This window comes from Hypanus sabinus, chromosome 31 (assembly GCF_030144855.1).
Source record: "Hypanus sabinus isolate sHypSab1 chromosome 31, sHypSab1.hap1, whole genome shotgun sequence".
Classification (NCBI taxonomy): Eukaryota; Metazoa; Chordata; class Chondrichthyes; order Myliobatiformes; family Dasyatidae; genus Hypanus; species Hypanus sabinus.
Genome location: NC_082736.1, coordinates 11428808 through 11442520, shown reverse-complemented (window position 1 = coordinate 11442520; position 13713 = coordinate 11428808). Strand labels below are relative to the sequence as shown.

The following is a 13713-nucleotide window of genomic DNA, read 5'->3' as shown; positions in this document are numbered from 1 at the left end:
TGGCCCAACATTGTCTCATTCCCCACTCTCCGGCCCGGGCCCCATCGCCTCGATTCGGTCCGTATGCGCCACGCACAACCATCCCGCGGATTCAAAACTGCAGTTCACACCGCAAAAACTACAGTTCGTATAGGCGGTTGGAAACTCAACTCCGAGTTGCAAGCAACAGCATTTTGATTGCAGTGATCGTTTTGCTGAGAATGTGTGATTCATAAAGTAGTTTGTGGTTTTGTTTGATACTGGCAAGTGATCGCCGTGCATCACCAGCATCATCATAAACCGGCGTGTCCCCTGCCTGGTGCCAGGGTCAGGGACGTCTCCGAGCAGATGGAGAAATCTCTCAAGGGGGTCAGCGTTTATTCAGCCGGAGGTGGTGGTTCTCGTCGGTAACAATGGACAGATAGAAAGGAGATGATGCCCTGTACTGTGAATATAGAGAGTTAGGGAAGAAGTTAAAGAGCGGGACCTGAAGGGTTGTAATCTCTGGGTGACTCCCAGTACCGTGTGGTAGTGGGGGTAGGAAGAGAAAGTTAGAGCAGATGAATGAGTGACCAAAGAGCTGGTGCAGGGGCAGAGGTTCAGGATTTTGGATCATAGATTCATATCGCCATAGAAAAGTATAGCACTGAAACAGGTCATTCGTTCCATCTAATCTGCGCGCAATCCTTTAATCTGCCCACTCCTATCGACCTGCACTGGGAACATATCCCTTCATACTCCTACGATCCAAGTACCTACTTAAACTTCTCTTAACAGTTGACATCAAACTTGCATGCATCACTTGTTGGCAGCTCGTTCCAGCACCCACATCAGAGTGAATAAATTTTCCCTTTGTGTTCTCATTAAACTTTATCACCAACCAGCCTCAGCCCCTGATCTCCATTTGGAGTCCCACCCCGCCTCCGAGGGAAAAGCGAGCTTGCATTGACCTGATCACTGGGAATCCTCCTGGTGCAGGGATGATATGTACAAGAGTGATAGTTTGCACCGTCACTGGAGGAGGGTCAGTATCATAAAGTTCATTACTGCACCCCGGGAGGGTTGAATCGAGATTGACAGGGGGATGTGAACCAGAACACCAGTCACTGAATGGAGGGATTGAATATAAATTAGGTGCCATGCTCAGTAATGCTGTATGATGGATGGCTAGGAGTTCGGGGATATAAACGACAGGACAGATGGATTGAAATGTGTTCAGTTGAATGTGAGAAGCATTAAGAGTGAGGCTACAATATTAAGGAAGGGCAAACAATCGGATGGGATTATATTACACAGCCTCATCTCCATCAGTCACAGAGACAAATTATAGGAAGGAACAAAAACAGGGTTATCACTATGGGTGACTTCAGGATAATCTCTGTGGGTGTTGATTCGAAATGGATTTAAGATGGTGATGGTGAATTTAAGCGATTTCTCGTTGGTGGCTAATGAAAAACGAAATACATTTTTGTTAATTCAGATTTTTCTGGCTAACGATTACTGTAATAATCTGTAATTTCCCTTAGGTCATTAGGGTAATTCGCAGTGGCAGAACCGCAGCAAGGTGAGGAGGCAGGCCGGTCGCCAAGAGGGAAACGGACTCAAGGTTCGATCAATTTCAGCGCCTTGCCAAAGGCCGAATGGAGGTGATGACGCTCGGGCACCAGCGCATACCGATTCCACTGAACTCGATGTTTGGACGGAAACTTAATCGCCGTGCCGAATCGGGAATCAGATCGATGCGACAAGGTCCAGGTCCTAGAGCGTATCGAAGCGATTACACCCGACGTTTGGCCATCGATTGAGGTGCCGGACCAAACTGAAAATATCAGGGTGCCAAGGCCCTCATATCACTGTTCCCCAAGTTCACTCGGCTCTGCTTTGAACTGTGGGCTCGCTAGCGGAATTCAGTTCAGAATGGTGTTCGCTTGCGTTTGTGTTCTCTCTGACATTGGGTGATGACGGTCTTCCTGTTTCTATGCTTTGATAGGGGGCGTCCCTGTTTTTGTGGCTGCTCGTTAGGAGAGGAATCTCGAGGTTGCATAATGTATACACACTTGTACTGAGATACCGAACCCTTGAATTATTGTACAATAGAAAGGAATTCAACCCCACTAGCTGATCAGTCCTCACACAGAATTCCTCTTGTGTGGAGTAGTCCATCACCTTTGTCAAATGTAGGAAATCTGCAACAGTAACACAGGAGCATTAGATGGGCTTGAATCAAGTGAGTGAACAAATGGAAACAATAGCTGCCTCGGGCCGTGCTGGATCCCATGAGTCAATAGGGAAAGAGGGGGCCTCGTGTTGGATTGAATCCTATCGCCTCATGATGGACAGAGAGTGCCTTGCGCTAGATTCGATTCCATGATGCACGAAAGAAGCGATTCCGAGCGAAAGTGAATTCTGAAGTATGAGTGAGTGCCTTGATTGTGTGTCTGAATGGTCACGTGAGAGTCCCTGTCCTGGTCACTTGAGAAAACTCCGGTGGCGTGTGCTCTGGAGCAGAAACTATGAAATATGTTGAGAAGTGGGTGGAATGGAAGAAGAGAATGCTTGCAGAAGTGTAGATGGAAGGAGAGAAATGGGAGAAAACGTTTAAGTGTCCTGTGATTGTTCACTGGAAGAGTGAAATGCGAAAATATTTAGTTGATTCTCGCAGTAGGAGCAGAGAATGCGAATTAAAGTTAGAGAATGAAAAGGCAAAGAAAGAACAGTCTACCACAGTGTCTAGCAAGAAACACCCGGTTCCAGAGACTGAGGAGATAATGATGTTTATAATTCCCTGTTCCTCTGCATCCCCCAGGCACAGTTAGAACAAAATTCACCCAAGTAGTACCCCTGAGTACTTGATGAGGCTGGTGTAAACCACAGTCAGAGGCTCTCAATAGCACTGTGTGAGAATGATCGGTATGGTGACTTTCATGCACTCTCAACTAATATGGTATGTTGAAATGAAGTGTTTCCTTTACACTCAATGTTAACATGAGATACACAGTATTGCAAAAAAGAAGCAGATGAATGAATGAATTTGTAAGGTACGCTTACAAGGTATTTCAGAAGTACACGGATTTACTCTAACGTAATGAATGTATTGTGAATGGGTCACAGGCCCGATTCCGGAAAAAGTAGAATGTTACTTGTTCGAGATGAAAAGAGGTAGGTAAAATTCTGTCATGTTTATAATAATTCCACATGAAATCAAGTGATTCAAAATGTTAAGGGAATGCATAATATTTGTGTGAGGAATGGGGACCCCCTGGACCGCTCTACCATTGTCTCTCATTAACATCGAATGTTGTATAAACATATTATGACAGCTTCCATATACAATTGGAATGTTATTTTAACTTGTATTGTTCTATATTTAATAAAAATGACAGTGATCACATTGTTGCTGATCATTACTAGATTAATTTCTATTTACAATTTCCTTCTAAGTTTAGTTTCAACTTTATCTGCTTTACCAGCATTTGAGTTGTCACCTACTTGTGACTGGTACTATTTCTGTTCTGAAGAATGTATAGTGTTATTTAGCAAAATAAATAAATAAATAAACAAACCATTCTAAATGTATGGATTGTGCAGTTCCTTTATTCACTTCATCAAACATGGGGATGTTGGTAATGGACACGGTAGGGGTAAAAGATTGAGACGTCAGTGGAAGGTGCACTTTGTTTATGGACAGCCTGGCTACTGAGCTCAGAGATGCCCTCAGTGCCAAGGCAGGTGTGATGAAGCTCATTTTCAGTCTCGACTACCACTACCACCACCGACAGCAAAGTTTGCTTTAAGTAACCTTATCCCAAACTGTACTGTAGAACTTGTACAATTATATAATTCTGCCCGTTGTAAAATGCCTCCTGAGCCCATGTGTCAATTTTTGGCCCTAATGGCTTCTTCTCCCGATGTGATACTGGGAAAATGTCAGTGGATATGTGGTTTGTGCACCTCATGTCAAAGATGAGGCGACACAGCTCCTGTTCCACTCAAAGAACATGACCCTGAGTTATGAAAACATGTTGTTACTAAACGGTCAAGTTGTTGAAAGTGCTGTAGGGGACCCATTTATTCGGAAGGTGGGTTAACAGTGTAGCCTCTACCCCTCAATTGTACTGAGTTTGATTCTGTTTTCCACTTCAATAACATGATCAGAGCTGTGAAGGCAGCACTGGTCAGCGAAATTACACTTGCCAATGGACCGATAGCATTAAACTGCTCATAATGGACTGCGTACATCTTCTGCTCTGAAGATGCTTCATGAGGATAATGGTGAAGTCTGTTATTGCAATTACTGAGTAACGGGATCAGATTTAGGTTACAATACGTGCAATGTCTATGTCACCAGTGATGCAACAACTTCTGGTACTGACACTTACAGTATTGGCTGGCAGGCCTACTGTTGTTTGCAAGGATATCAGTTTTGCCTTTAAATGGGTCTTTGCCCTGAACAAAAGCTGATAAGGGGTTATTGTTCTTTGGCGTACATAGCAGCAAATATGTAACACCTGCCAGCATTGACGGATGAAGGAGAACGATGAACGTTACTGGATTGTAGTGTTCCTGTTCTGGAGACCTACCTTACGGTGTCCTGAGAGAATGAATATGGACCCAGTGTTGCAGCAATTGGCTAACAACACCGCCATAATCCTATATGAAACAAGTCTGGACACCAAAGACTTTTCCAACAAGGTGGCAGAAAACTGCAATGTGGCCTTTCAAAACTGAACAGCATTAAACTTTCTGTTGCCTGAGAGGGGAGGTAGTTGTGACATCATTGTCTGGAATGATCCACAAACATACTTGCTATATCTGGGAACGTCAACAAATTTAATCGTGAAGATCCCGTTAGAAGTTACTAAGGTTAAGAAGTTTGGGCAGGAGAGACATGACCTCTGGAATCCATTTGATTAGCTTCATTGGCTGCTAGGAAGTTTATGCAACTCCAGTGTACAGTGGGCAAGGGTTATATTCTTGCCGGTTTTGAAATTTGTTCTAATGTCTTTCCTGAGACCACTCGCTGAAGTGATGGTTTAAAGATCAGCTGCCTCCATTATAGTTCAGCAATCCTCCTCTTCAGATAGTCGATGACAGGATCACTGAGGACACCCAAATTCTCTGTGCAGTTCAACTGCAGCCACAATCCATGCTGTCCTTTACAGGACGAAAGGGAAGTGGGGAGTGTGCAAGATACAGCAAGTTAAATTAATGTCGCGCCTTGGCAAGGAAAGTTTACAGATAGTGTGCAGTCAAACTTGGCAAGAAAGGTCGTTAGAGGCCCTGGTTCCCCTTTGCATTGCAGGGTACCTGGAGCCATTTGCATACCAAAACAAGATGAGGATAAAAATGACGAGTTATAGGATGACATTTAGTATTGGTCACAAACAAGAGAAATCTGCAGATGCTGGAAATCCAAGCAACACACAAAAAATGCTGAAGGAACTCAGCAGGCTAGACATCATCGATGGAAAAGAATAGACAGTCGACGTTTCGGACCGGGACTCTACATCAGGTCTGATATTCGTCAGTAACTTTAGTAAAGTGGTGGGACCATGCGGGAGTTGATAGCTGACAACAAAAGCAACGGTTTAAATGTGTTCGGAGTGATGGACTCTGTCACTGAGTGTAACAATGAATGGTGCTGAGCTACAGACTCTCTCGGATTATATTTGAGGAAAGAGGTTGAACCCAATGTCTCTCTCTTCTGCGATCCCCCGTGTCTCGAGCTCACAGTACCCGGGCTATTCCACCTTTCCAATATCAAAAGAACTGATCGCTTCAATACCGAATTGCTTGTCCGCAATTAATGTTTAAAATTCATTATTCATCTTGAATAATAATACAGTAAAACTACCGTCACCCCGTCGGGGAATTGAACCTTCGTCTCCCGCGTGTTGGGCGGGGATGCTAACCACTATACTATACTAACGAGGAACTGGGCTTGGTATTTCACTCTGTCATATATATACAATAATACAAAAGGGTAAATAGAATTATTTTGATTTTTGTTGACTGCAATACTGGAGCCTTCCTGTCCTGTCCTTCCCATAGAAAGTGTCTCAGGTCTCTCCAGCCATCCAGTCACCTACTGCGCTCGAAGATTAGCCGAACGAACTTCTCTCATTGATTCCGGGTTGATTATTCACCGGTGGTGTGCGTCTCCGGACGATGGCGCCCTCACCCGGACATACCGGGAACTGCATCAGAGCGAGGAATCAGTGACCCGAGTCAGAAAGCAGCTCGGGAATGGTGATCGATCGATGTCATACACCACTGGAGGCAGTCAGTACCTCAGTCTCCTGCAGAGTCATCGACCGATGCTGATATGACGGCAATATAAAGGAGTGCTGTCTTTACGACAGTTATTTAGTTTATAATATTTTCGCTTAGTAATTCATTCAATAGTATTTTCTAGTTAGAATTAGAAGTGTTTAAAGTATATTCATTGCATGTAAAATATGTCGGCATGCGATGACGTCACATCCGGTTTCGCCGCGTCTTGTGGGAAAACACCGGTTTGAAATTAGCGCGAGGGTGGGGGCTTTCCACGAGGCTCACCTGAGCAGAAGTTGTTTGCAGGCATGAGAAATCACAGTGAGAGCAACGCTGTAAGTTAATAGATAATCGATATATTGAACTAAGATGTTAATGCCGATCCTGTTAGAAGTAACGACGGTAGATAATGTTTATGCTTTCGTTAGTTAAAGAGTCGCGGATAGTTTGCATGGAAGTGTATTTAAAGTAGTCAATGGAGCAGGTAAACTCTCCCTGTATACTGCACCTTAGTGTAATGTAGTTATAGTCACCTTTGCAAGTATTTACACTTGAAATGTGATATTAAGGAAGGAACAAATACTGTATCAATCTTGAATTGTTTTATCAACAGTTTTCACCATATGTTAATGTGAAGAGTGAACAGTAAATGGTTAATCTTACTGCGATCTGGTTTCATTGACTGTGGTTTATCTCGACGTTAAATTCGACGTTATCGTTACACCCGAAGGAGAACGTTACAGTGAAAAAGCGGCATTATCAGGTGTTTCAAGTGCTGCAATGTCAGCTCAATCCAGCATCAAGTCGACGCCGCCCAGCGACAGGGGCAGTAAACCGACATCAAGTATGCCCACCCGGGCGTTATCAGGTGTTCCAATTGCTGCAATGTCAGCTCGATCCGGGATCAAGTCGATGGCACCCAGCGACAAGGGCAGTAAACCGACATCAAGTAAGTCCACACAGGCAAGAGCCAAGGCAGAAGCCGCCAAGGTGCGACTGCATTACGCCAAACAAGAAGCAGTTTTGAAAATGAAACAGGCCACCAGAGAAGTCGAAATCCAGAAAGTAAGGGCCACCAGACAAAGAGAACAGGCCGCCAGAGAAGCTGAAATCCAGAAAGGCCGCCAGAGAAGTCGAAATCCAGAAAGAAAGGGCCGCCAGAGAAGCCGAAATCCAGAAAGAAAAGGCCGCCAGAGAAGCCGAAATCCAGAAAGAAAGGGCCGCCAGAGAAGCCGAAGAGGCCGCCAGGGAAGCCGAAACCCAGTTGGAAATGGCAAAAATATCGACAGAGTTGCAAGTGCTGCAGCTAGAAAGAGAAGAAGAAGCTGCCATGGTGGAAGCAAAGTACATAGAAGAAGCTGAAGGGTCGCGTGATCTGACCGCAGTAAGATCTACTTTAGAAAGGACCAGACTGGAACGCACAAGCGACTATGTACAATCTCAAATAGACAGGCAGGCTCGTCTCCCCTCTCCATACGTATTCGATAACTTCCCCAGCTACGAGGAACCTCAGAGAGTCACGATTGCATCACATCCATACGAGGAAGGAAATTTACCCTCACGGCTCCGTGATGAAGTCAAGAATGAAAGAACCGACAATGCTCCTTCACCCCCACAACAGGACGGCGGGGAGGGAGAGGTTCACTCCAGGACAACAATTGTCAGCTCGAACTGTACAGACGTTTGCGGTCAAACTCAGTCAAGCCGTTCTTGTTCCGAGATCTGCCTCACTGAGGTGTACCCTAAAGAAGCACAACAAGACATTACCAAGCGTAAAGTAACCGACGAGACGCTAGGTCAGTCAGTTTTCGTTCAAACCGAGCACGGAAACAAACTTGCACAATCAGCTCAAGATACCATTTCTTTAAAACCCAAAGACACCAAGGTCTTCAGAGATGAAGCAAATAATGGGGTTGCCCCATTGCCTTTCAGAGAACCACGCCAGCGCTCACCAGATAACAAAGAGCAGGCAGTCAAACGGTTCACGTCCTTACGGAAAACCCGGAAAAGGAAACCTGAAATGCAGCAACGCACCCGATTGGCCCACGAGGTACTGTGCACCCTAATGGCAGAGGTCACAGCCATTATAAACGCACAATCATTCCTACCTGTGTCTTCTGACCCAGAAAACCCCTTTATACTTTCGCCATCAACGCTCCTTACGCAGAAGGCAGGAGCACCTCCTCCACCAGGAGACTTCTCAGACAAGGATTTGTACACAAAGCAATGGAGACAAGTCCAGGCTCTGGCAAATCAGTTCTGGCCTCGCTGGAGACAAAAATATCTACCTTTGTTGCAACAGAGACAAAAGTGGACAGAACCCCGAAGGAATCTTCAAGTTGAAGACTTAGTCCTGCTCAAGGACAAGCAAACCACCCGCAACAGCTGGCCAACGGCCAGAATCACTGCTACATTCCCTAGCGAGGATGGACATGTCAGGAAGATCGAATTGAAGACTACCGACCAAGGCGATGTGAAAATTTACCAAAGGCCAGTTACAGAAGTTATTCTACTTCTACCCAATGACTGATTAAGAGACTAAGTTTGTACTCTGCCCATTGTGACCTTACGAAGATCAAGCGGGGAGTGTGCTGTCTTTACGACAGTTATTTAGTTTATAATATTTTCGCTTAGTAATTCATTCAATAGTATTTTCTAGTTAGAATTAGAAGTGTTTAAAGTATATTCATTGCATGTAAAATATATCGGCATGTGATGACGTCACATCCGGTTTCGCCGCGTCTTGTGGGAAAACACCGGTTTGAAATTAGCGCGAGGGTGGGGGCTTTCCACGAGGCTCACCTGAGCAGAAGTTGTTTGCAGGCATGAGAAATCACAGTGAGAGCAACGCTGTAAGTTAATAGATAATCGATATATTGAACTAAGATGTTAATGCCGATCCTGTTAGAAGTAACGACGGTAGATAATGTTTATGCTTTCGTTAGTTAAAGAGTCGCGGATAGTTTGCATGGAAGTGTATTTAAAGTAGTCAATGGAGCAGGTAAACTCTCCCTGTATACTGCACCTTAGTGTAATGTAGTTATAGTCACCTTTGCAAGTATTTACACTTGAAATGTGATATTAAGGAAGGAACAAATACTGTATCAATCTTGTATTGTTTTATCAACAGTTTTCACCGTATGTTAATGTGAAGAGTGAACAGTAAATGGTTAATCTTACTGCGATCTGGTTTCATTGACTGTGGTTTATCTCGACGTTAAATTCGACGTTATCGTTACACCCGAAGGAGAACGTTACAAAAGGGTTTTTCCGTTATTTTCCCCCGTTTTATAAAGAGAAAAAGAGAGGTGATATTGGACCACAGGAACATTATTCTGGCGCGTTAGTGATGGGGGACAAAGAAAAAGCAGAAGAACTTCATGGCTACTTTGCTTGTTTCTTCACTGCGGAAGACGCTAGCGTAAGACTGCGTAAGTCTGTGACCGTCACGGAACAGGAGTGATTGACATTGCTAGTACAAAGGAAAAAGTGAGATGCAAACTCAAAGACCTTAAGGTGGATATACCACCTGCGACAGGTGGAGAACATCCCAGAGTCCCGAGAGAGAGGTTCTCAAGAGATGACGGATGCATTGGCAATGATCTTTCAAGAATCGCTTAATTCTGGCGTGGTCCCGGAGGAATGGAGCATTGGGAATGTCACTCCACTCTTCAATAAAGGTGGAAGGCAAAAGAAAGGGAAATATAGCCCAGTTAGCCTAACCTCAGTGGCTGGGGAAGTGTTGGAGTCTATTATTAAGGATGAGGTTCCGAGGTAATTGGAGACCAATGATAAAATAATTCAAAGTCTGCTTGGGGAAATCTTACCTGACAAATCTGTCAGAGTTCTTTGAGGAAGTAACAAGCAGGATGGACAATGAGAGGCAGTGGATGTCACTTACCTGGAATTTCAGAAGGTGTTTTATAAGGTGCCACACATGAGGCTCCTTTTCAAGATAAAGTCCTATGGGGTTACAGGAAAGATACCAGCATGGATCGAGGAATGGCTGGCAGGCAGGATGCAATGTGGGAATAAAACGGGCCTTTTCTGGTTGGCTGCTGGTGACTGATGGTGTTCAGACACTATTGAGACTGCTGATTCTCACATAGTTTGTCAATGATCTAGAAAATGGAATTGATGGCTTTGTTTGCGGATGATATGGAGATAGGTGGAGGGGTTTGATAATGCTGAGGAAACAATGCGATTGTAGTAGAAATTAGACAAATTAGAAGACTGGACAACAAGCGGCAGGTGGAATACAGTGTTGCGAAATGTATATACAACACCTCACACTTCATACATTAAATTCCATCCACCAAAACAAAGACGCAAATTACTTATTTAGTATCTCACCCACTTATTTTGGCTTTTGGCAGAAATTCCCTCGTTTGTTTTTGAGAGGTCCTACATACTCTATGGCAAGCATCCTGTTTCAAGAGTATATAAAAATACCATTGAATGTTCTTAAACTCACTCATGACATTTCATGTTCCCTTTCTTGGAATATGGAACAAACAAAAGAGTGCAGCACAGGAAAGGCCATTCGGCCCATGATATTGCACTAAAATTGATGCCAATTCATATTAAATGTCCTTCTGTTTATCATCCATAACCCTCCAGTCACTTCATATTCACATCTCTCTGATTTCTCAATACCACTGCCTCCATCTCTGGAGACAGATTGTCTAGTGATACCTTTCTATAAACCTACCGACTCTCACGGCTATATTGACTATAGCTCTTCCCAGCCTGTCCTCTGTGCAAATGCCGCCCGTTTTATACATCTCCATCACACCTGTTCCCAGGATGAAGCTTTCCTTGCTGGAATGTCAGCAATGTCTTCCTTCTCCAAAGAACGAGGTTTCCCTTCCTCTCTCATTGCTGCTGCTCTCACCCTCTTATATCCCCTCCATTTTTCAGACATTTACCCTTACCCCATTTTCTCACTGCCATAACACGGTTACAGTTCCCCTTGTCCTTACTTACCACCTCCCGTGTGCTTCTGTCCAGCACAACGTTTTACATAATGTCCACCACCTTCAAAGGGATTCCAGCACTAAACACATCCTTTCCCCGTCCCACTCTCCACTTTTAGCCGGGATCATTCTATCCGTGATTTCCTTATCCATCAATCCCTCCCCACTGATCTCACAGCTGGCTCATCCCTGTAATCGGAACATGTGCTACACTTGCCCCTGCACCACCATTCAGAAACCCAAATAGTCCATCCAGGAGAAGCAAAACTTCACCTGCAAGCCTGCTCAGATCATCACCTGTATCTGCACAACACACACAAAATGTTGGAGGGACTCTGCAGGCCCGGCAGACTCTATGGAAAAGAGTACAGTCAACGTTTCGGGCCGAGTGCCTACAGCAGGACTGAAGAAAACAACACAATGTGATGGGTGAAACTGTGAGAGGGGTGGTGAAGTAAAGAGCTGGGAGGTTGATTGGTGAAAGAGATACAGGGCTAGAGAGGGAGAATCTAGTGGAAGAGGACAGAAAGCCATGGAAGAAAGAAAACAGGGACGAAAACCAAAGGGAGGTGATAGGCAGGTAGGAAGATAATCTGAGATGGAAAAGGGAATGAAGAATGGTGAAGGAGGCATGCAACAACACCGGAAGTTAGAGAAATTGAAGTTCATGTCATCAGATTGTTGGAATATAACGTGTTGCTCCTTCAATCTGAGTGTGGCCTCATCGCAACAGTGGAGGAGGCCATGGATTAACATGTCAATTGATTGTATCCAGTGCTCACTGTGTGGCTTCCTCCACTCTTGACAATGGATTCCACTGATTCATGAACCTCTGGCTGAAAAAAAAATGGCCTCTCATCTCTGTTCTGAGGACACATCCTTCTATTCTGAATGCGTGCCATCTGGTGCTGGACTAACACACTACAGAAAGCATCCTCTCCACGTTCACACAAGTGGTTATAATGTGACTCTCTCCTCACTCTTCTAAACTCCAGCAAGCACAGGCTGAGAGGCATCAAATGCTCTTCATATGTTAACCCTTTCATTCCCGCGGTCATTCTTGTGAACCTGCTCTGGACCCTCTCTGATGCAAACACATCATTCCTTGGATAAAGGGCCCAGCATTGCTCACAATACTCCTTGCAGACTGTCAAACATCAGCGTGGACAAGTTGGCCCTGTTTTCACATTTCTGTGAAAAAGTAGCTCACTTTCATTCTGATATTTTGCTGAATTTAATGTAATCTTCTCTCTCAGATGTAATTTCTATTTCCCTTCCACAGTGAAGACGTTGCATTCAAAGTCAACAACTCCTCCACAATCACCATCAGCACTGGTGTACCACAAGGCTGTGAGCATTGTCCACTACTCCACTCACATTATACCTGTGATTGTGTGGCTAAGTACAATTCCAATGCCATATTTAAGTGTGCAGATGACACCACAGTTGTTGGATGAATCAAAGGTGGTGACACATTTGCCCTCAGGAGGGAGATGAACGATCTGGTTGAATGGTGCCACAACGACAACCTCTCACTCAATATCAGCAAAACCGAAGGGCTGATCACCGACGACAGGGGGAGGAAACCGGTGATCCATCAGCCAGTCATCATCAGGGACTGGAGATGGAGAGTCAGTAACATTAAATTTCTCACCATTATCATTTCAGAGGGTCTGTCGTGGGACTAGCAGTAAGTGCCATTTTAAAGAAGGCAGTGACTCTACCTGCATATAGTCAGCATGACATCTAAAATTTTGACATATATAGATGCACAGTGGAGAGTAACCTGACTGATTTCATCCTGGCCTGATATGGAAACACAATGATCAGGAATGGAAAGGAAAGGTCTACAAGAACTTTGTGGAGATGTCAGGGGCAAGTTTTTACACAGAGCGTGGTGAGTGTGTGGAGTGGGCTGCCGGCCAAGGTGTGGAGGTGGATACAATGGAGTCTTTTTAAGAGACTCCTGGATAGGTACCCGGGGCTTAGAAACATATAGGGCTATGCGTAACGTCAGGTAATTTCCAAAATAAGTACGGGTTTGGCAGGGCATCGTGGGCTGAGGGGCCTGTATTGTGCTGTAGCTTTTCTATGTTTCTAACTAGTGGATGCATCTCAGTTCGTCACAGGTAAAGCCCTCCCCATCATTCAGTACATTTACAAGTTGCACTTCTACAAGTAAACTGCATCCATCATCAAAAACATCCTTCATCCACCTCAAGCTCTCCTCACACAGCTGCATCGGGAAGGATAAACAGGAGCCTTAGGTCCCACACCACCAGCACCAGGGAGAGTTATTAACCTACAGAAGTCATGGTCTTGAAATGACACAGGTATCTTCACAGAACTGATTCCATATTCTGCAGACTCACTTTCAAGTATTCTACAATTGAATTTCACAGTAAAATTTATTTTTTTTTATTATTTGCATGATCTGTCTTTTGCACATTGGTTGTCTGTCAGTCTTTGCTGTTTATAGCTTTCA

The 13713-nt window shown here is 44.5% G+C and overlaps 1 pseudogene; it reads left to right on the top strand.

Moving 5' to 3' along the window:
* Positions 1 to 13713, top strand: part of LOC132383846 (uncharacterized) — a 212306-nt pseudogene that overhangs the window by 176216 nt on the left and 22377 nt on the right.